Here is a 10775-nt window from a genome sequence, read left to right on the forward strand (position 1 = left end):
CTAGAGCCCATTGCTTAACATACCAGTCACTGTGTAGTATAGGTCCATGGATTTTTAAAAATTTTTTCTGTTACCAGATATACATTCTAGCATTTCCCCTTTTAATCACCATCAGATATGTATTTCAGTGGTGTTAGTTGCATTCACAATATCGTGCTACCATCAGCACCATCCATTACCAAAACCTTTCCATCATTCCAAATAGGAACCTTTAAACTTTGTACATTCTAACTTCATAATAACTATGACCTTTTGTTTTGTCTCAAAGTAGTTGGAAAATCTATGGCCAATAGACTGTGTTCATGGGATAATCAAAGAAATCACACACCAGTATTTTCTAGTTTGACCTTTTTCTTCATCTATTTCCAAGGTTTGATTTCCCAGCACAAAATCTTTCTTTACCTATTAAGTTTACTTTATTCATTGAAGAGAGGGGTAGATCTACATTTCCTTTTTTAACTTTATTCTATTAAACATGAATTTAGAACTTTCATCATCTTAAAGATTTAATAAATATAATATTAGTTTATTTAATTGGTATTCTATAAATGTAGGGAGACTACATTTAAGCTAAATAAAATTGAAACCACTATATTTTATTCCAGGAATGCTCTTTTTCTTTCTTTTATAGGAGGTTTAAAAATTCTTTTCTTTAATAAAATTCTAAAACTGTGAAAAATCTTAAAAGCATACTGAATGCTAGGTTTTGTAATATATTACAAAACCTTAATTTATTTTAATTATAATTTAGGAAAGATCTTTCCATACCTTTCAAGGAATTTTCCTTTACTTACTGAAATTTGAGAATAGGATTATAACCACTCATATTTTAAGCCAGCACTAAATCTTAATTGTCATGGATTTATCATAAAATCCCTGAGGTTAATACACGATATGATTTCATCTTTCAGAAGTGAAAGATAAAAGCAAGAGTAATGCAGTGGACCAATGAGAGTGCCTCCTCTGGATTCATTCTGATAGGTTTTTCATACAAGCCTCAGTTAGTGCTGGTACTCTTTGGAATCATCTTGTTCCTTACCTCATGACCTTTCTAGGCAACACTGTTATCATCTTGGTGTCCATCTTGTACTCTAAACTCCACACTCCTATGTACTTTTTCCTCTCCCATTTCTCCTTCCTGGGCCTCTGCTTCACAAGCAGTATCATTCCCCAGCTTCTAATCAACCCCTAGGGTTCAGATAAGTCCATCACATGTGTAGACTATGTGATTCAACTCTATGTTTCCCTTGCACTGGTCTACACTGAGGGTATCCTGGCTGTGATGTTCTATGCTTGCTCTGTTGCTGTTTGTCATCCTTTACATTATACTTTTTCATGCATCCTTGGCTCTGCCACGTCTTGGCCTCTATGGCATGTCTCAGTGGAGTGGCCACCACATTGATTGAGTCCACACTCACCCTTCACCTGCCTTTCTGTCGTCATGGCCAGGTGGATCATTTCTTCTGTGAGGTCCCTGTGCTCATCAGGTTGACATGTGTGGACACCACATTCAACCAGGCTGAGCTCTTTGTGGCTAGTGTATTATTCCTGGTGGTGCCTTTGTCACTCATCCTAATCTCCTATGGGTACATTGCTCAAGCAGTTTTGAAGATCAAGTCAGTCATTGGAAGACATAAAGCACTTGGGACCTGCTCTTCCCACCTGATGGTGATCATCATCTTCTATGGAACTATCATTTTCATGTATCTGCAGCTAGCCAAGAGTAGATCCAAGGCCCAGGGCAAGTTTGTTTCCCTCTTCTATATCGTGGTGATCCCCATGCTTAACCCACTCTTCTATATTCTGAGGAACAAGGAAGTAAAGGCAGCACTGGAAAAAATTTGGGGGAAACTCTATGACTGAATGGGACATGATTATCAGAAATATTTAGGAGAGACTTACTAAGGGTGAATCATTTAATGAAGGGTGACTAAATAACTAATTTGGTTATGTTCATGACTCTGTCAATGGGATTGAGTAGAAGAGAATAAATTAGAGCTTGAATTTCAGAGTATGAAAATCTGAGTTTGAGTGCCCATTTCACCACAGAGGAGCTGTGGGATTTGGCCAATTTGCACCACTGCCATTACATTATTTCTCAACTAGGCCGTACACTAGGACCTAAAATGGAATAGACCCAATTAAAACAGATCACTGTTCAAAGGATTTTATTGTTTTTAAAGCTTGTTTTTATAAAGTTTATTCTATTTAATAGTCACAGCTATATTTTAGATGGCTTATAAATTATTATTGAATTATTATAAAGTTTTTATCATTTTTCTTTCACAAAAATAAAAATATTTTGGCCAGTTGCTCAAAACAGAAATAGAAAACACTAAACTTCAGTGATATTCTTTTATCAACTCTAACTATGGATTTCTAAGACCCTTAAGTCCCATTTGTAAGCCGTTACTCTCTGAGTTCACCTCTAGAGCACACCCAGTGCTATATTATAAGTTTCTGATTTTTGTATTTCTTCCCTCACTGTTTTTTTTTTTATCCTCCTCTTGTGGCTTGCTTGCTGTCTGCTCTCTGTGTCCATTCTCTGTGCATTCTTTTGTGTCTGTATTTTTTTTATTTTTTATGTATCCCCCCCTTGTGGCTTGCTTACTGTCTGTTCTCTGTGTCCATTTGTTGCACACTCTTCTGCCTTTTCTTTTTTTGCTTGTGTCCCTTTTTATGTTGCATCACCTTGCTGAGTTGGCTTTCCATGGCACTCATGGGCCGGCAGCTCTCCGCAGCATGTGGGTGAGCCTGTCTTCACAAGGAGGCTCTGGGATGCAAACCCAGGGCCTCCCATATGGTAGATGAGAGTCCAACTTATTGAGGCATAGCCACTTCCCCCCTCACTAGGCTTTTGAGAACAGCAAGTACATTATGCTTTAATTACAATTTAAAATAAAACCTTTGCATATGGCTTTACAATGACTCCTGGCTTTCTCTTTAAGCTCAGACATCTAATCTTCAAAACCTCATGTTAAATTGTGTATTTCTCTATAACAGGCTGTTTTATTCCATTAAAATTTTTATTGAAGTATGTTATACTTACATGAACAATCATAAACAGTAAGTGTAAAGTAAAAGTAGTGAACTTAGAAAATAAACATGCATAACATCATACAGAGTTCCCATACATCACCACCACCAATACCTCGCATTGTTGTGAAACATTTGTAGCAAATTATTAAAAAGCATCATAGTAGATGACTACTAATTATAGTATATATCTTACATTTGGTGTATTTCCCCCAAAACTGACCATATTATTATGTTTTGTTCATAAACCATACAATTTACTAATGTGTACAATGACATTTGATATAACCACAGAGTTGTGCATTCATCATTTTAATCAATTTTAGAGCATTTTCATTTCTTGAAAAAAGAAAAAATCAACAAAAAACAATCCACTATAATGCTCATATGCTAGTGCAATGAATTATAAATCCTAAAATGTTCTTTGACCATTTTCATTCATTTCTAAACATTTAAAAATACATTTTTACCAATTCTGCAAAGATTAAATTTCAGCTTTCCATTCTGCAACAACGTTCTATTTTCTGGTGACATATTCTTGCTGTTATTAACTCCATGATTTTGCTCATTATATTTATTAAAAGTTCATAATAGTGAAATCATACAATAGTTGTCCTTTTGAGCCTGGCTTGCTTCATTCAACATAAAGTTCTATAGGATCATCCATGTTGTCATATGCTCCATGACCTCATTATTTCTTACTGCTGAATAATATTCCATGTGATGGAATTCTGACTTGATTCCATCTTTTGGCAATTGTGAATAATGTCACTATGAACATAGGTGTGTGGATGTCTGTCCATGTCACTGCTCTAAGTTCTTCTGGGTTATATACCTAGTAGTGGTATTGCTGGCTCACATGAACTTTCTTAGGAACCACTAAACAGACTCACAGTGGGGATTCTACATTCCCACTAACAGTGAATAAGCATTCCTGCCCCTCCACATCCTCTTCAACACCTTCAGTTTTCTGTTTTGTTAATTATGGCCATTCTAGTAGGTGTGAAATTATATCTCATTGTAGCTTTGATTTGCATTTCCCTAATAGCCAGTGAGGTTGAACATTTTTTTCATGTGTTTCTTCAACATATGTATTTCTTTTTTTTAGAAAAAAGCTTATTCAAAGTTTTCAGCCAATTTTTAATCAGGGTCATTTGAGTTTTTATTGTTGAGTTGCAGGATCTCTTTATATATAATGAATATTAGGCCCTTGTCAGATGTGTGATTACCAAATATTTTCTTCCATTGAGCAGGCTGCCTTTTTACCTTCTTCACACTGTCCTTTTTGCTGGAGAAGTGTTTATTTTTTAGGAGATCTCATTTATCTATGTTTGCCTTAGTTGCTTAAGATTGGGTATAAGGTTTTCAAGACTGCCACCTCCTGCAAGGGCTTGTAGATATTTCGCTACATTATCTTCTAGGAGTTTTATGGTCTTGGCTTTTATATTTAGGTCTTTGATCAATTTTGAGTTGGTTCTTGTAAGGGGGTGATATAGGGCTCATCTTTCATTCTTTTTGTTATGGATGTCGAGTTGTCCCAGCACCATTTGTTGAAGAGACTGTTATGTAAGACCTTCAGAGGCTAAATAGAAACATGGCAGAAGAATGTCCTGTTTTATCAGTAGTGACTAAAATGTCAATGGATAAAACCCTCTAGCCAAAAGGCAGAGATTTGCAGAATAGATAATAAATCATGACCCAACTATATGCAGTCTACAAGAGACTCATCTTAAATTAAAAAATACAAGTAGGTTGAGGTTGAAATGATGGGAAAAAATATACCACATTAGGAATAACTAAAAGAGAGCTATGGTGGCTATACTAATATCAATATTAAATACACTTTAAGACAAAACAGTCACAAGGGATACATATGGTCATTATATACTGATAAGGCAGACAATTCAATAAAAGGATATAATATTTTAAATATATATGCACCTACCAGCAGAGCCACAAAATTTGAAGCAAACACTGACACATTTGAAAGGATAAATTAATGGTTCTACAGAAATAGTATGAGAATTTAACATACCACTCACAATAATGGACAAAACATCTAGGTAGTAGATCAATGAAAAAGTAGTGGACTTGAATGATACACTAAACCAACTAGACCTAATAGACATATATAGAACATTGCACCCAGTGAAAACAGAGTACACTCTAATATTTTTTATGTCTCAATAATGTCCTTTTGAGCTTCTTCATTCTTAGATCTCATCCAGTATCATGTATTGCATTTAATTATCATCTCATTCATTTTCTTCCTTCCCTCTTTCTCTTCCTTCCTTTCTTTCTTTTACTTGTAGAAACATATATGCATTCATACATGAAATACAGTTTCCATATATTACCCTCCATACACAGTTTTCCTTATTGTTAACACTTTTCATTAGTAGTGTGGTTCCTTTGTTACAACTGATGAAAGAATATTATTATAATTGTACTATTAACTGGAGTCCATAGTTTACATTAGGGTTCACTTTTTGTGTTATACAGTCTTAGGGTTTTTAAAATATTTAAAAATATTTCAACCACATTCAACTATATATTTTAGTGGTGTTAATTACATTCAAAATGTTATGTTATCAACACCACCATTTTTTACTAAAGCTGTATATTACCCAAAAGAGAAACTAGTTAAACAGATTTAAGGTACCTGGTAAAACATATTCCTGTTTCAGAGTCTACTAATTTGCTTATTCTAATTATTTCATATCCATATTTGTATCCATAGAGCATACAATATTTTTCCTTCTGGTCTGGCCTAATTCACTCTAAATGATGTCTTCAAGGTTCATCCATAGTGTATCATGTATCAGAACTTCATTCTTAGATAATATGCCATTGTATGGATATACTACATTTTGTTTATTCACTCATTTGTTGATGGACACAGGTTGCTTTCGTCTTTAAGGAATTATGATTAACGCTGCTCTAAACATTGGTGTGCAAATAACCAATTGAGTCCCAGCTATTAGTTATTTGGGGTTTTTACCTAGAAGTGGGCTTGTCAAGTCTTATGGTAAATCTGTACATAACTTTCTGAGAAACTGGCAAACCGTTTTCTGCAGAACTAAAAAACCATTTTCCACAGCAGCTGCATTTTACAGTCCCACCAACAATGAATAAGTGGTTCTAGTTCTCTGAATCCTTTACAATATTTGTTATTTTCCATTTTTAAAATAATATTAGTCATTCTATATGTGTGTGAAATGGTATTTCATTGTGGTTATGGTTTGTTTTCCCTAATGGCTAATGATTTTTAACATCTTTTCATGTACTTTTGGTCATTTGTATATCTTCTTTGGAGTAAAGACTATTCAAGTCTTTTGCCAATTTTTTAATAAGGTTGTTTATCTTTTGTTATTGAATTGTAGGATTTCTATATATATATTCAGAATATTATCAGATATATCATTTCCCAATATTTTCTCCCGTTCTGTAGGTTGTCCTTTACTTTTCATGATGAAGTTCTTTGATGCTTAAAGCTTTAAATTTTGATGACATCCCATTCATCTAATTTTCCTTTTTTTACTCATGCTTTTGGTGTTACATCTAAGAAGCCATTGCTTAAAACAAGGTCCTGAAGATACTTCCCTAATATTTCTTCTAGGAGATTCACAGTTTTGATTCTTATATTTATGTCTTTGATACATTTTTTAACAATCAATTTTATTGATACATTTTAATAAAGCATAAACCCATCCAAAGTGCACAATGTTATTTGATACAATCACATAGTTGTGCATTGCATTATTACTTCAATCAGTATGAAAGTATTTTCATTAAATCAATAATAATAAGCAAACAAAATAGTCACCTCTCATCTCTCTGTGCTTCTGCTGTACATAGTTGCTATTTTGTTTCTTTCTCTTTAGTTTGTTAGTATTTGTATTTTTTAAAAATAGTCATATATGCATTATTACTCATGATTGTATTTGACATGAGGTTTCACTGTTATACACTTCCATATTAAGTTTTTTAGCTTTCCTGCTACTAATATACTTGTCCTTAGACTTTCCCTTTCAATCACTGTCATACCCTTATCTATGCTAGTTAAAAACAGTATGATGTGCTTTCAACAATTCTATTCATTTCTAAAGATTTACAAACTACCTTTTTACCAATTCTGCCCAGATTAACCTCCAGCGTTCCATTCTCTACCCTTATTCTAGTTTCTGGTGACCTATATTCTAATTATTAACTCCATGAGATTATGCAATATATTTAGCTCATAATAGCAGTCATCTAGTATTTGTCCTTTTTTGTCTGGCTTACCTCACTCAACATAATGTCCTCCAGGTTCATTCATGTCGTAAGTACACTTCATGACTTCATTTCTTCTTACAGCTGCATAATAGTCCAATGTGTGTATACACAATTTAACCATTTATTGATTGATGGACACCTGAGATGTTTCCATCTTTTGACAACTGTGAATAATAACACTATGATCATCTGTGTGCAGATTTCTGTTCATGTCACTTCTCTCAATTCTTCTGTGTATATACCTAGTAGTGATATTGTTGGGTCACATGGCAAGTCTATATTCAACATACTTGGAAAATGCCAAACAGTTCTCCAGAGTGGCTGTACCATTCTACATGCCCACTAACAAAGAATAAGCTTTCCTATCTAGCCTCATTCTTTCCAATACTTTTAGTTTTCCAACTTTTTAATAGTGGCTATTCTAATAGGGGTGAAATGATATCTCATTGTAGTTTTGATGTCCATTTTCCTAATCACTAGTGTATTAGTCAGCCAAAGGGGTGCTGATGCAAAATACAAGAAATCTGCTGACGTTTATAAAGGGTATTTATTTTGTGTAGGACTTACAGACACCAAGCTATAAAGCAAAAGTTACTTCCCTCGCCAAAGTCTATGTCCACGTGTTGGAGCAATATGGATGCTGGTGTATGCCAGGGCTCAGCCTTCCTGGGTTCCTCTCTTCCCAGGGCATGCTTCTTTCTAGACTCAGTATTCCTCTCTGCTTGGGGCTTGCTTCTCTTTCCTCTGTGTGCTTACTTTCTGGGGCTCCAGCTTGAGACTTAAGCATCAGGAGGTGGGGCAAGATGGCATCCAAGTACACTGTCATCATCTACCCTGCAAAGGACAGGCTGTATGGTGACAGAATTCTGATGGAGCAGACTGTTTCAGGAACCTACATGGCAGGGGGTATCTGGACATTGATCTGGAGAGGCTGCAGCAGAATTAGTGCTTGCTCAAGGAAGAACTGTGGGTTTCTAACACTGAACTTGGAAGTCATTGGAAGGTAAATCCCTTCCCCCTAGGGCTGAGGGCATAGCACTCCAGGAAAGCTTCTGGTCATGTGGCAACATTCCCAAGCCCCATGTTCCCCAAATACATGAACCCCAAGCCCATGGTGCCCGAATCCCTCAACCCACATTTCACAGACCTACATACCCCAAGTCCACATTCTCCCAGGCCTTTGTTTCCCAAGCCCAGCACTCCCAGAAATCTGGCATTGCCCTACCTCTCTGGTCCTGGACTAACTCCAGGAGTGGGAAGGTGTAGGGAGGAGGTTCAGAGGGGCCCAAAGAGTGCAGGTTCAATTTTCTGGTCACCCCCTTTGATTGAGTTTGGAGGAGCATATCAGCTGACTTGGGGAGAGTCTAAGAAGAGAGAAGAGGTGAATCTGCTGAGAGACCCTGATTTACCTAACTGCCCTGGGATAGGAAACTTGGTCTGGAAGAAAGTAGAATCAAAAAATTAATTAGCCCCCCTGTAGCACACCTAAGGGAGAAGGACAGTAGGATGTGCTATGCAGGCTTCCAATAGCATATTTAGGGTTCCTGGCAAGGGGTGTGTGCTCTCTCTCAAGAAATTAAGAGACATTATTTTCTGAGGTGAGTTGGTTCACCAGGGACCCATTTGGATTTCCTACAGGAGCCCTCATGCAGCCTTGCTGTGGCCCTAGGAGAGAGGGAGGTGAGGACGGAGAAAGGGGGAAGGTCAGACTCCTAAGCAGTTTATTCAATTGCAAAGAGGAATCCTTGCCTGAGGCCTCATTCGGTCTTTTTTGTCAGTTTTCTTGTTTTTCTTTCCTCTTTATCTCCCCATGGCCCTTTTTTCCCTTTCTCTCTTTTTTTTTTTTTTTTTTTTTGGCTTGCTTTTTTGAAATTTTTTTTCTTCTTTTTTCTTTTTTTTTATATTAGGTGCTGCAGGCAACATTTCTTATTTGCTGTGCTTCCTCATCTTCAGTTTCCTCTCTTCTCTGTATACTGATTTTGGCTACTAACACTCTCCCCTTTCCTTTACATTATTCTATCCTCTATCCTTTATTGTTTTTGTTACATTCCACCTCTCTTTGTTTAGCCCCCAATATTTCTGACATTTTATCTCTAATATCTCTAATCTGTTTTCTATTTTATTCACCCTTTACTATCCTTTCTTTTCTCTTTTGCTCTCTCCTCACCATACTGGCCTTTTAATTCATACTATATTTCTCCCCATATTCAATTTACTATCTCATTATAGGTACTCCATTTTTTTAGGTTATAACTATACACAGCTTATGTGAGTTCAATATCCATTCTCCCAGATCTCACATGATTCTTCTGCTGACATTCACTAGCAATACTACTATTACATTTTATTTTCTTACCTCATTTACTTTGTCTGTCCCTAATATTTTCCTTCAAGGGAACTTAGCCAACAGCAAGGAAATAGAATAAGAACAAAGTGACAAAGAGAAGACTTAGCACACACGCAAAAAGAACAACTATTTTTTGTCTTTATTTGTTTTTTTAAAGTTACATTAAAAAAATATGAGGACCCCATATAACTCCCACCTCCCTCAGCCCACTCCTCTCCCCATAGCACCTATCTCCTCCATCATCATGAGACATTCATTGCATTTGGTGAATACATCTCTGACCACCACTGTACCTCATGGTTAGTGGTCCACACCATAGCCCACACTCTCCCTCAGTCCACCCAGTGGGCCATGGGAGGACATACAATTACCGGTAACTGTCCCTGCAGCACCACCCAGGACAACTCCAGCCCCCAAAAATGCCCCCACATCACATCTCTTCCTCCCACTCCCTACCCCCAGCAGCCACCATGGCCACTTTCTCCACACCAATGCCACATTTTCTTTGATTACTAATCACAATAGTTCATGAATAGAATATTAGTAAGACCACTCTAATCCATACTCTATTCCTCCATCCTGTGGGCCTTAGAATGATTGTGTCCACTCCACATCTATATCAAGAGGGAGCTTAGATTCTACATGGATGCTGGATGCAATTCTCTTGCTTTCAATTGTAGGCACTCTTGGCTCCCTGGTGTGGTGATTGACCTTCTTCACCTCCATGTTAGCTGAGTGAGGTAAGTCCAATTAACCAGAGTATGACCTGTAAGTCTGTTGAGGCTCAGGGCTTGACTATCACACGGTCAGTCCAGAGATTCAGGTGCCTTGGGTATACATTAAACTGCAGCACCAACTTCAATTCCAGTAAAAGTAACAGGAGAGACTTGTGGACAAAGATCATATCTGAGTCCAGCTCCATCACACAGAAACACAAACTCCAAAGTAGGGCCAACTGAGATGGCACTGAACTCCATTTGCCATGACCATAGAACCTGTGGGTCTCTGTAGCCCTCAGAAGAACCAATACCTGGGGTTGTATCTACTTTATCTGTCTCTGGGACTCTGCTGAGGTGTGCATAAGGGCAACCTCTCTGATAACCTCCCGGCTCTTTTT

General features: G+C 36.9%; 1 pseudogene; it reads left to right on the forward strand.

Moving 5' to 3' along the window:
• Positions 1 to 935: 935 nt before the first annotated feature.
• Positions 936 to 1863, forward strand: LOC139438517 (olfactory receptor 2G2-like; annotated as a pseudogene).
• Positions 1864 to 10775: the final 8912 nt, after the last annotated feature.

Source organism: Dasypus novemcinctus, unplaced genomic scaffold (genome assembly GCF_030445035.2).
Source record: "Dasypus novemcinctus isolate mDasNov1 unplaced genomic scaffold, mDasNov1.1.hap2 scaffold_133, whole genome shotgun sequence".
In the NCBI taxonomy this organism is placed as follows: domain Eukaryota; kingdom Metazoa; phylum Chordata; class Mammalia; order Cingulata; family Dasypodidae; genus Dasypus; species Dasypus novemcinctus.